Genomic DNA, 13,547 nt, shown 5'->3' on the forward strand with positions numbered 1-13,547 from the left:
ATGACATGTGGTCTCAAGAACTCTGCTGGTGTCTTTCTGTCTTTTAGCTCTGCATGTGCTCACTGGATTAAACTAGCCTCCTCCTTTTTGGAACAGGTCTGCGTGGAAAACAATATGAATTCTCAACTCTGAGCTGTTCTAGAGACATTGGCTACCCTTCAGGCTGCCCACTGCAGAGATTTCTCTGTTGTTAATTGTTTTTCGAAAACAATATGAAAAGCTTTAAACTAGAATGTTAAACAGGATTTAGACTAGCACAATGAGCAGTATTGTGTTCTTCTATCGCTAAATAAGAATTTTGGAAGTTAAAAAAGAAGAAAAGAAGTACTAGACTCCTGATATCATTGAGGCTTAAAAGTAGCAGCCATCAGCAGAGGAGAGCTGAACTGGAAAAGTGTTAAGTGGCCATGAGAGTCAATGTGAAAGGCCTGACAGAGGTCTAAGTCCCTGCATAGGTAAGTGGGGAAAAGCCTGCAAAATATGAGCTGTTTCTCTTGTTTGTACTGGTAAAACCTGGGCCTATTTGGATTGCATAAAACTTTTTGTGTGTGTGGTGGTGGTGGGGATCAAACCTAGGACCTCTTACATGCTAGGCAAGTGCTGTACCACTCAGCTATATTCCCCAGCCCTTTTACTTTAATTTAATTATTAATTTATTTAGAGACACAGTCTCCATAAGTTACCCAGGTTGGCCTTAAACTTGCCATCTTCTTGCTCCAAGTAACTGGAATTATAGGCATGCGACCCCATGCTTGGCTCCATTATAATTTATTTACTTCATCTCTCCTCTATTAAATTATGAACACCTTCATTATTGAGACTTCAATCTCACCAGTTCCTGAAAGAGCGAGTGTCATAGCTAGGTGCCTTTTCATTGTGTGAGAAAGGAAGGGGGAAATAAAAATATTCAATAATTGCAAATATTAAGATGGATTTTTTTTTTTTTGGCAAATGAAAGGAATCCATGCTGAGCCAAGCCTGGTGACAACATGATATATCTCCATCAATATCAGATGTTAAAATAAAGTGAGGATATTGGAAGAATTTCAAAGATATTTGAAAAATGGCAGCATCACTGGAATAGAACTCCTTCCCAGTTGCGACTGCATTTAACGAAACACATTGGATGTCGGAGCTGTGGCATGTGTGCTAAAATCTTCCTGAGATATTATAGTCGCACCTCATGTGTCAAGTGCTAGATTGTGTGTTATTGATCATAAGGCCTGCAGGAATTCAAAAAGGAGCTCATTATCAGGGAAAGTTTTCAGTATTACAAACCTGGCACTGAAATGCTGAACTTTTTAGAAATGGAGAATCAAAAAGAAGTGATATTAAAAAAAAAAAAGCAACAACTGATCTGCATCTTGCCCCTAAATGAGTAAGATCGTTAAGAGTGCCCCTCAAAGAAAATCTAAAAAGAATGGTGAGGATGGTTTTGTTTACCAATAACAGAAATAACCTTGGCAAGTTTAAGTAACAAAGAGTACTCCTTGGAGGGATAACAGCAGAGTGATATTCAGCCAACTCACCTCCACATGGTTATCTTACATGTTTTTGGTTGGTTGGGGGTTTATGCTGCACCCTTTACTAAGCATTTCAGCCATCAGCCCTGGACACTAGAGTTCCTCATAGACTCCAAGGGCGAGATGCAGCTACGCCCCCCAAATGGACAAGAGCCTGTGCATCATTGGTTTTGGCAACAAGTTAAAGAAAATTCTGATTCAAACTGGCTTATCACAGGGATTGGCAAATGACAGCCTGTAGGTTGGCCACCTGTCTTACTGGAATACATTCACATCCATTTATATACATATTGTCTAGGGCGCTTTAGAGCTACAGTACCAGATTTGACTCGTTGAGTAGAGCCTGAAGTCTTAAAATAGTCACCATCAGTGCACTTTAAGAAAAAGTTTAGTGACCCTGACTTCTCTAATAGGTCATGTATTATCTCATAGTTTGACTCAGTGTCAAGGTGAACTGAAAAATGCCATTAAAGAACCAAGCTTTTTAGAATTTTTTTTCATATTTTTATTGGTGCATTATAATTATACATAATGGTGGGATTCATCATAACATACTCACATATGCACATAACAAACAATATAATTTGGTCAACATCGTTCCCCACTATTTCCCAAGGGTTTTCAGAATTCTTGCTGTAATTTTCAGTTGTTGTCCTCTTCCCAAAATACACTCTCACGGTGGCAGGAAAGCTGACCATGGCTATCAGGGATATGTGCTTCCTTGTTCATGTCTAGCAGAAGAAAGAATGATTTCTCCTCTAGGCAAGGAATATAAACCTTCAATCAAATTGGGCCAATTTAGGAAATGTACCCATTATTGGGTCAATAGTTGCCAAAGGATTGCCATGCACATATTGTCTTAAGCCTAATCTGTGACCCCCTCCAGGGATGGGTGGGCCTAAAATAACATCAGTATGAAAAATGGAGAATGGATACTAATAAGTAAGTTTGCAAGACTTTCCAGACAACCAAATACTGGAGGACTATGGGATACCTAGGAATCTTTTTTTTCCTCCATCTTTAAATCTCTGCTTCTCTCTTTGACTTTGATTCATTGCTTTTTCTCATCACAACCTGGTTTCTTTCACTTGTCTCAACACACAGCAGAAAAAAATCATTGTCAATAGCTTAGATTTTTATTGGTACAGTCTTTCAACTGAATCTCTCATTTTTCCATCTTATTTTCAAGTTCCTAGGGCAAGGTTCTGGATAGCCCAGCCAGAATCTGGATCATCCTTCAAACAAAAATGGAGTCATATTCTAGAATTTGGAAATTTTCACTATATCCATGTAGACAGTAATATAATGAGTTAATTCTGGAATAGGATATTGAGCAGATAAGCCAATAGATATCTGCTACAGTATGTTTATTTCTCCATGTCAGATTAAATAGTAGAATACTTTTCATTACAGGTGATTATGCACATGAGGATTATTTTTTCATTTTGAGAAACACGGATGCTAAAGAAGAGTCATTGGAATAGGATAATTTATCTTCCATATGAAGCTACAAATGTGGGTACCTGGTATGATATTTCTGTCCCTTCATCTGCAGCACTGCCCTTGTCCTAAAAGTTCAGGATGGCAGCTAGAGCTCCTGCACACATGTCCTCAACTGTAGACAGCAGAGAGGGAAGGGATAAGGAAGGGGCAAGAGGTAAACACCAGGTTGAGCAACCTTAATCCAAAATCTAAAATCTGAAATGCTTCAAAATCAGAAATCTTTTAAGCACTGAAAGGACCCCCCAAGTGGAAAATCCATTAATTATAATATTATATAAATTATAATTACACAATTATTAAAAATATTATATAAAATTACCTTCAGGTTATGTGTATATGAAACATAAATGAACTTGGTGTTTAGCCTTGAGTCTCATTCTCAAGATATCTCATTATGGGGGCTGGGGATGTGGCTCAAGCGGTAGCGCGCTCGCCTGGCATGCGTGCGGCCCGGGTTCCATCCTCAGCACCACATACCAACAAAGATGTTGTGTCCGCCGAGAACTAAAAAATAATAAATATTAAAAAATTCTCTCTCTCTCTCTCTCTCTCTCTCTCTCTCTCTCTCTCTCTCTCTCTCCTCTTTCACTCTCTCTTTAAAAAAAAAGATATCTCATTATATAAATGCAAATATTCCAAAATCTAAGAAAACATGAAATCCTAAACACTTATGATCCAAACATTTTGGATAAGGGATACGCAACCTGTAATTCTTCCTCTTAGACAAATTGCATGGGAAATAGTCTCTTTTTTCTTTTTCCTGGACATCTACATGCTCAGCTTAAAAATTGGGTTTTCTATTGCTATGGAAGAAGAGATCACATGTTAAGGGACCAATTGCAGTCTCTGCATATTGATCATTCATTTTTAGGACACATAGGCTAAAAACATTTCTTTTTTGTTGATTTATTTTTCATTGACAATAATTGTATCTACTTATAGGGTCTGTTGTGATGTTTTGATCAATGTATACAGTGTCAAAAGAGTCAACCAGCCTAACTAATTTATTCATCACCTCACCAGCTTGTCTTTGTTTTTGTAGTGAGAATGTTAAAAATATATTCTCTTAGCAATTTTGAACAATACAATACATACAATACAATGCATTGCATGATGAGAACAGTTAAAACAGTTTCTTTTTAACTCAAAAAGAAAAAAGATAGTCATGATTAAGGAACACAGAGTTTAGTAATAACACTTATATCTTGGACCCTGCTATTGAAATTTAAATACATTAAAGCAACAGAAAGATACACAAAACACAGCAAGTGTTTATTTATGTCATATATGGCTTTTGAATAAAGGCAATGCTGTGTCCTAGTGAGGAATGTGACCAGTGCATGTCATTTTAGATAAATTTCAATCTAATTCTGTAGATGTTGTGGTATAAAGGAGGAGGATTAACATTCCATAAATTCAGACTCAAGTCTTAGAATCATGAAATGCTAAAAAGCTATTATTTAAGCCCAGGATCCTTCTTCCACTGCTAAGCTATCAAAATGTAAATGTCCAGAATGACCGGGTATATTTGTTCAAAAAAGTGTTCCAGTTCTGCTTACTACAATGATAGCTTGTAAGAACTCCAACCAAGGGTTTATAGCTTGCCTTTCAAATCATGATTGATGGTTCTAGCCTTTTCATAGCAAGTTTCCTATGGAAAGAAGAATCACATAATCTTCTCCTTGCTACTGATGTATGTTTTTAATGGTGACTGCCACGAGTCTGACTCAGTCAGCTTGGATTTAGAAAAAAATAATAAAGCTCAGGTCTCATGCCTGTGAGTGAATAGGGAGTAGAGAAAGGGATTTTTTTAGTACCTGAAAAGTTCCAGCAAAACTAAGCGTCACTGGCGAGGGTGTGCCAGGAGTACAGGGCACCACCCTTCCTGCACTTAGGGAGTGTAAGAGCGAGGACGTCAAGTATTATTTGGTGACAAGAATAGAGCATTATTCTGAGGAATAAAGTGTTATTCAAATTCTACCAAAGTACACAGATGCTGTAACATGGCAATTATTCTAAGAAAGAGAGTTTAATTTAGAAATTACCTAACCTTTTGGGTTTCTATTTTTGATGACATTTGTAATATAAATGAGCAACAAACCTGTGTCTCTCAGTCTTTTACATCAAACTCCAAACCTGATTTGCAATTTTATTTTAAGATCAGCATCCCATTTTTAGCATTTAGTCTATGTTTCAAAGATTTAAGTCCATTCTAGGCCCAGGTAACCTGCAGAGAAAGAATGGAAAAGTAAAAGGAATGAATCCTGTTGTCTTCAAGGGAGGCAAGAGTCACCATGTCACAGTGTGACTGGCCCCTTCTCCTGCGGTGCTTCCCTTAAAGGTCTGGGCAGAAGAGGGAGTCACAGAATGACTGATGTTTACTGAATGTTGGGACTTTGACCTTTCTCTGTGAACCAACAAAATCATCAATATAGCTTTAGTTACACTTAATTAAGTACATCCAGCAAATTCACTTTTTAATTCATTCCTTTGGCAATAATTTTTCAATCATCTGTCTCCTCTGAGCTCTGTATACACAGAAAGATCAGAAGGAGTCCCCAATCTCAAAGAATTTGCAATCCAGTGACAATGGTATTACTTTCATTTATTGGACTAATCAGCATGCATATAGGAAATTGACAGAAAATATATACAAAGGATCACAAAGTTAGATGGAATAACTCTATTAAATTCCCCAAACTTCCTATAATGTTGTCAAATTCCTGTAATTACATTCCTCTAATGTTTTTAATTTTAAAACACAAGAGTATTTTAAAACCCTAGTGTTAAAAATTGAGTGCTAAGTTTTATTTCTTCAAATAGTATTACTTTAAGTAATAGAGCCTCCATTTTTAATAACACACGGTTGCTGTTTAAACCATAAATCCATTATTTTAATCATAATACAAATTCTAAGTCTCATATGCTTAACACAGTTATTATAGCAAATCTACTTAAGGCCTCCTAGGAAGAGGGAAAAGGGCATGGGTGAGAATATCAGAGAATAAAATAGCTTAAACAATTTTAAGTCTTCCAAGGAAAAGGACAGTAAGATGAATGACCCTTTTAAACTTCTGTACCAACTACATTATCATTTGCTGCAAACCCATCACACAATGGTTAGGCTTAGCAGAAAATATTCTTGAGCGGGCTCAGAATTGTTAAGTCATTAGTACTTGTAGTCTGCTTCATAATACTGAGAATAGTACTTCTTGAAATGTCTCAAAAAAGAGAAGTGTTACTATAAGCACGTAACAGCTATAGCAGTCATCAGTCATCAAAACCGGTCAATGGTTTTACCCACAAACCAACTTGCTGTTAGAATCCCACCCGTTTTCAGCTAAGAAAACAGTTCACATGAATTCAAAGCCCCTAAGCGAGCTATGAATACTCAGAACTATCCAGATGGGACCTATGTCTTTTATTATCCATCAAAGAAAGTACAAAATGAACATTAAGGAGTTGTTTTGACCATGAACCTGATCAAGTCCATCCTTAACTAACTGCCTTTTTGATGCCTCTGGAGCAGAAATACCAAAGTAATATGAATATTTTAAAAGGAGGTTACCAAAAAAGAAGGGATGGAAAGAAAAGATGGTTATCAAGTTCTTCAAAAGCAACCACCGAAGTGAACAAACTGTTGTAGGTGCTTTTAATATGTGAGTACAAAATCATGTATGTGCTCATCTCTGTCACCAGGAAATAAGAGATAAAAATCCCCCTGAAGATTACTGAATCAACACAGATAGGACTTTTATAGACTTTTCACATTTTTGTCATTCCCATCTGAAGATATGAATTTTCATTTGTTCAAATATAGCTTTTTATTTCCTATCATGTGGCAGGCACTGATCTATCTGGTGCTTAGAATAAATCAGTGAATCTGGGCATGGGCAACTTAGTAAAACCCTGTATCAAAATTTAAAACAATATATCAATATAAAGGGATGAAGATGTACATACAGCTCAGTGTTAAGAGTGCCCCTGAGTTCAATCCCCAATGCCACAAAAAAGGAGGAGGAGGAAGAGGAAAAGGAGGTGAGGGGGTGGAAAGGAAGGAAGAGAAAGTAATGGGAACATCAATGAACGAAGCAAAGATCCCTGTCCTTATGGAGGTTATATTTTAGGTGGAAGACAGAAAATATAAGCACAGTAAGTAGTGTCATTAGGACATTAGATGGGATAAATGTGACAGGAAAAGAAAATACTAAAGCAGGATAAGGAGTCAAGAGTGTTGAGTGTGCAGAGGTAAGATAAGTCCAGTTTGAAACAGGTGGCAGAGCAGGCTTCACTGGGGGAGGTGAGACCTGAGCCAACAGTGAATAAGGTGAGTGTGTGGAGAGATACTCTCAGTGGGGCGGGGAAGGGGAGCATCCCAGGTGGAGGGATCAAACATGTCTGTGTTGGAGGAACAGCAAGGACACTACTGTGGCTGGGGTAGAATTGTGAAGATGGGGTTAGCAGGAGTTGAAGGCAAAGAGATGATGGAGAGCAGGTCATCGTGATTGTGTAGACCTTCATAAAAATTTGTATTTACCCTAAATGAAATGGGGCACCATTATGAGTTTTTGAGCAGACAAGAAAATGTGATTAACTTACATTTTTGAAGCATCACTTCCAATTCTTTTTTTTTTTTTAAGAGAGAGTGAGAGAGGAGAGAGAGCATGAGAGAGAGAATTTTTAATATTTATTTTTTAGTTCTCGGCGGACACAACATCTTTGTTGGTATGTGGTGCTGAGGATCGAACCCGGGCCGCACGCATGCCAGGCGAGCGCGCTACCGCTTGAGCCACATCCCCAGCCCCTCACTTCCAATTCTTGAGACTAGAACACAGAGCAACAAGAGTAGAATCAGACCTGTTGGGAAGCTATTGTAATAATCTAAGAGGTGACGGTGCCTCAAAATGGTAACAGTGGTCGTGGTGATGAGTTGTTGGGTTTAGGTTCTATTTTGAAGGCGGAGCCAACAAGATTTGGATATGAGAAAAGAGAAAAAGAGAAGTGAAGGAGGACCCTTAAGTTTTTGGGTTGAGTCACCTTCAATGAGGCTGTGCTGGATGTGGGTGGAGCCTGGACTTCCTGAATGACAGCACCTGTCTGGACTTCAGTGTGATAGATCAACTGGGCACAGGACCAAGGTCTGCAGTTCTGGAAAGAAGTCTGAGCAGGACAGACATATTTGGTGACTTCTACATGATATTTAAGGCCATGGAGCTGGGTGAGATCATCAGGAGAGAAAGAGCCCTGGGGCCAGGGAGAACAGTAGGTGCCAGCAAAGGAGTCTGAGAAGAAATGCCCAGGGAAGAGGAGGAAAATGAAGACCGGGCATCCTGGAAGCCAAGTGAAGGAACTGTTTCTGAGAAAAGGGAGTTACCAGCTGGGCCAGAGAGCTACTGACACTCACTGAAGATGTGGCCTGAGACTTTACCAATGTGTAGGTCTTACAAAGTACAGGTCTTCAGGAGCTTTGCAAAGACAAGTTTCAACAGAGAAATCATGAGAGGAACACTTGTTTGGAGAGAGATTAAGAGTTGATAAGAAGAAATTAAGGCAGAGAATATAGTTTGAATCCTTTGGAAGAATGTTGCTTTAAAAAAGATTAAAAAAAAAAAGAAAAGAAAAGAGAGAAACCAGAACTGCAGCTAGCCCCATTTTTTTAATGTTTTCTTTGTTTATTAATGTGAAAAAATTAATAACCATCAAATGAATGCCTTATTTTTTCAAGCAGGCATACATGTCTAATAAATGTCTAGTAAATATTAAGTAATTACTATAAAATTAACTATTTACTAAGGAATTAATTAACTGATTATGAATACTCTTTTCTGTACAAGGTCATTTCAGAGATTATAAAAGCATCTCCAGTATAAAGAATTCCTCATGCAAAAGAGGCCTTCTCAGATTAATAAATACTTGGGACTTCTTTCTCCCATTCTTCTCAAAATGTTATCATTTAGCTCAGAAGGAAAATGGTAGTGAAGCAGAAGCCCGGTGACCTCTGCCACTCACCCAGTACCAGGCATTTCTTGCACGCAGTATCTCACTTCCAATAATACAAGGGGGAAGTGAGCCAGTTTGTGTGTGGGTGTTGCAGGTGTGAGGAAGATAAGGAGAAAGGAGGAATAGTGTATTAGATATCAAACCTAACTCCAGTGACTCATTTTTGACTGTTATTCAGGTGTTTTGTTCTAATAACTTAAAACCCCAAAGATGCATGTGTGTTTGTTTTTTTAGGGTATTTTTTTATTTTGGAGCTGTGGAGATAGCAAATTTTTTTTTTAATATTCTGTTCTTTCTCACATTCAAACTATGGCTAATCCATATCATGATAACTCAGTCAATGCTAATATTCTGAAGCTTGTCTTTTAAAAAACCTGATTTAACTTAGTTTTTAAGACATCCTTGAAAAGGAGATAATATTGAACATTGCATCCATACTTAGAGCTAAAGATCAGCTCTAGTAGAAGAAATATGTTTTATCTTATAGCTTTTCACTAACACAGATCATTTTTCACCTAGCCATCTAATTTTGTAAGAATAAATGTTGTAATCATTTAAAATAAGACAGAGATGAATTTATCATTAATGCAATTTAAAAACTGCTAACAATGGCTAATTTTTAGAATTGTAATTATCTATAAGATTAAATACTATGAGGAAAACTCATTGCTATGCTAGCAACATGATCCAGAGCAGTAGCTCTGGGGCCATCAATGACTGATACCTGGCAATAAAGGTGTGACCTCCCTCTCAGGGTTCATGTGGGTACTAGAGAGGCAGGCATAGTATGAAGTCATGTCTAAGAGATGGTGGTTCTCATAGGGAAGGCCCTGGAAAGACAGACCATTAGGCGGAGCCAGGGTCTCATTCTCCCTCACTGCACCAGCTGCTTTGGGGACAGCCAGGTCTCTGCAGCAGAAGAAGCAGTGCATGCAGTACCACACTTGCAGGCCCTGGTGACTCACCAATTGAAGAAGTTCCAGGACCAGCCAGCCCAGTGCACCTACATCAACGAAGCCAATCAATGGGTGGATACAGGGAGCTTGGATCTTTTGCCGTGATCAAAAAAGATAAAAGGAAATAAGAATCTTTACTCCTGACCCCAGGGATAGGAGCAGGAATCTATTTAAAAGAATGAAGGTTTATCAATAGATAAATTAAAATGAAATTAAGAAATGAAAAAATCAAGAATTTCCTTAAGTTCAAGTAATAGGTTAACTTGCCTATGAACACTTGGCTCCATCTTACATTTTGCGTATGGGAGGGGGCAATACTGGGGATTGAACTCAGAGGCACTGAGCCGCTTCCCCAGCCCTGTTTTGTATGTTATTTAGAGACAGGGTATAACTGAGTTGCTTAGAGCCTCGTTTTTGCTGAGGCTAGCTTGAACTCATGATCCTTCTGCCTCAGCTTCCCAAGTTGCTGTGATTACAGGTGTGTACCACCATGCCCAGGTCCATCTTGCATTTTAATCAATAGTAACAGAAACAGAAGAGAATGATGATATGTTTTGGGTCAAGGGTAACCCAAGATTCCGACTGCCCAGATTTCATGCAATGAAGTGTGTTTTAGCAGTGAAGATCTCCATTGTCATACCAAGCCAGGGTTCTCTGAGGCACCCATTCTTTTAGATGCATAGGTAGCAACAGTCTAACAAGATTCCCAATCTGCTGGTGGTCTGGTGGAGTTTAATGAAGTTGTTGACAACCTCCTGTACACCAGGAGTGCCACCATATACCTGGTGAGCCACCATCTATTTTCCATTGGCCATGAAGCAACAGCCATGAGGTCATTTCTAATTTGAAGAGGGGGGAAAAAACCACTTTGGGGGTATTTGATTTGGTTTTAAAATTAAAGAATTTAAAATTTATTAATTTGTCCAGCTGGAAAGGGTGGTCAGGATAGGAACTTCAAAAGGCTCCTACAGATGGCTTTTCATTTTTTAAAAAATTATTTTAGTTGTTAATGGATCTTTATTTTATTTATTTATATGTAGTGCTGAGAATCAAACCCAGTGCCTCAGACATGCTAAGCAAGCACTGTACCACTGAGCCACAACCCTAGCCCCAGATGGCTCTTATTGCCACCAAGACACAGCTGTGCTTTTCTTGAGATTTTTGCACAACACATCTTTCGGTCTGGACCCTGCCACACTGGGTATGAGACTGCCATGATGACCCATGTACTGTCTTCTCCTGCTGTTCTGTAAAATGGTGGGAAGGGCAGAGACATTTCTCCATTGAAGGGAAAGGGATTCTTTTTTTTTTTTTTTTTTTTTTTTTGAGATTCTTGCTATGTTGCCCAGATAGATCTCAGACTTCTGAGCTGAAGTGATCCTCCCACCTCAGTCTCCCAAGTAGTTGGGATTACAAGTACATGCCACCATAACCAGCTAACGGGGATTTTGATGATAATGTATACCAGTGTCTCTGGGAGTGACTTCACTCCCAGAGTCGTAAAGTACTGGATTTGGGAAGGCCTGTTTCCTCTTGAACAGAATGGGCTGAATGGGATAGCTTATTTAGCCCTCTGAATTTACAGAACCCCTCTGAAAGATACCCTGGCAACCATGAAGATAAGGAAATCACTTCCCTTAGTACATTGGAAGGTGTTTGGTAAAGCCCCCCTTTACCAATGCCACATTCCATCCAGCTAGGAGCCTCTGGGCCATGTTGTGTTCTTTCTCCAACATAGACATCATGCTGATTAGGCTTTTATTCTCTTTTATCACTTGATTTTATCACTTGATTACTTGAAATGATGACATGGCCTGTAAGACTGCTGCTTCAAGGCTATAATAAAAATTTCTCAGTAATTAAACAATAAAGTTTAGGGGCCAGTGATGTAGCTCATTGGGAGAGTGATTGCCTAGCATGCACAGGGCCCTGTGTTCCATCACCACTGCATCATTTGCCTACCTTTGTGGGTCAGAATCAAGTGAGTTAATGCAGGCAAATCATTTGTCAACTAATCAACTCTCAGCAGTTGGTGGCTATCAGAGTCCACTGTTTTTTGGCTGAAGAGGACATGGTAAGGTCCCTCTCAGACAGAGAGAGTCCCAGGCAGTGGACAAGGGATGCCCGTGCAGCCACTGCAGCAACCATTCCTAGGAACTCCCAGGAGCTGCCCTTGCTCCCAGGGCTGCCTCCAACACCCTCACACATGCTGATGACTCCTGTGGTGAAACTGAAAATACTTACAGAACTTCTCAAAGGTCAACTGTGGCTAATGAGTTATCCCCTGAGAACCTCCTACCACAAGAACACACACACGTGCACCCACACAGGCACAGACACCCATCTGGCTTAAGAGCCATCAAAGTCAAAGAGGTCAATTCTAGAACACAATTTCCCCAGGATGTAAACCGCTATAGTACAGGGTCTGCTTAATACCAGCACAGAAAATTTGACTGTCATTTAACCTCCCAGAACCTTGGTTTGCTTATCAGTCAAATGGGTCTTAATAAGGCCTACTTCTTCAGTTGGTTGCCAGGATCAAATGAAAGTGATGTGCAGAGCCCCTCCACCACGTATGATACCCAGGAAGCTCAAGTTGAGTGCATGATCATCAGGCAAAAGTAGTGATTACTTTAGAGTTCCTATCCATTCCAAACGAGGAGAAATACTCCAATAAAACAAACTTTTATGTGATTAATAATAACATTGCACAATCCAAATTCCTGTACAAAGTTTAGTGTAATCAACCCAAAGCTTTCAGCAAGGTCCCTGAGCCTGACCTCAAATTCAATATCACTATAGCCAAGAACTAAAGGAAAGAGGGGTGGGAATCACCACTGTATTAAACACATCCTCCCTTCCCTTTTTCCCAAAGGCTATTTGTCCCCTTCTCTTGATCAGTTCCCAGAGAACAGAGACTCTTGGGAAACAGGAAGTAGCAACATACCAGTGAGAAAATCCCCAGATGAAAATCAGCAATAAATCTCATCAGGCAACAGTTCGTTTAAAGGGGGGAAATTCCCCCCACCAAACCTCAAAAACAGTCTCTCAAGAAAGCTTTAGAGAAGGTTAGTTTGGGAAATTCCCTCAGAGGCAACAGAACAGAAATGGAAAGCTGCTTCTGAAGGGAAATGCGAATGAGCAAGCCAATTAGTGACTGCCTGGGGAGCACTCTGTGTCAAGCCACCCTGCTGCGCCCCCCCCCCCCATCTTCATCCTGATCCTGAGAGTCACCCAGAGGAGACCCAGTTGCCAGAGCCACTTGACACCCACTCTGCCCAGCCTCCCAACTCAGGAAATTAATACCTCAATTCCTAGACTTTTGACATGACTGCTGCTAAGCCAGATTCCCTTCCGTTAGAACCTCCTGTGACCACGCTAACCCTACCCCTTCCCCAACCCCATGATAGAAAAGCAAGCCACACTAGTCACGCTGTTTCCCTGCAATCCTGCTTCGGCAAGCCTATCAGGTTTTACTGGGTTCTAATCTTAATGTGACCTTGGGGTCACATCTCTTAGCTGCTGCTAAGCTCCAAGAGTCAGGGAGGAATCCTTCCCACGGAGG

General features: G+C 39.6%; 1 long non-coding RNA gene across 1 annotated transcript; it reads right to left on the reverse strand.

Annotated features, from left to right (window-relative positions):
* Positions 1 to 3,046: 3,046 nt before the first annotated feature.
* On the reverse strand, positions 3,047 to 13,330 carry LOC308632959. The gene is made up of 4 exons (XR_014018662.1): positions 13,289 to 13,330; positions 9,992 to 10,075; positions 5,128 to 5,253; positions 3,047 to 3,138 (listed from the first exon to the last, which is right to left on the reverse strand). It is a non-coding gene; the product is annotated as an uncharacterized lncRNA (long non-coding RNA).
* Positions 13,331 to 13,547: the final 217 nt, after the last annotated feature.

This window comes from Spermophilus citellus (assembly GCF_964194105.1).
Source record: "Spermophilus citellus genome assembly, chromosome: 13".
In the NCBI taxonomy this organism is placed as follows: Eukaryota; Metazoa; Chordata; class Mammalia; order Rodentia; family Sciuridae; genus Spermophilus; species Spermophilus citellus.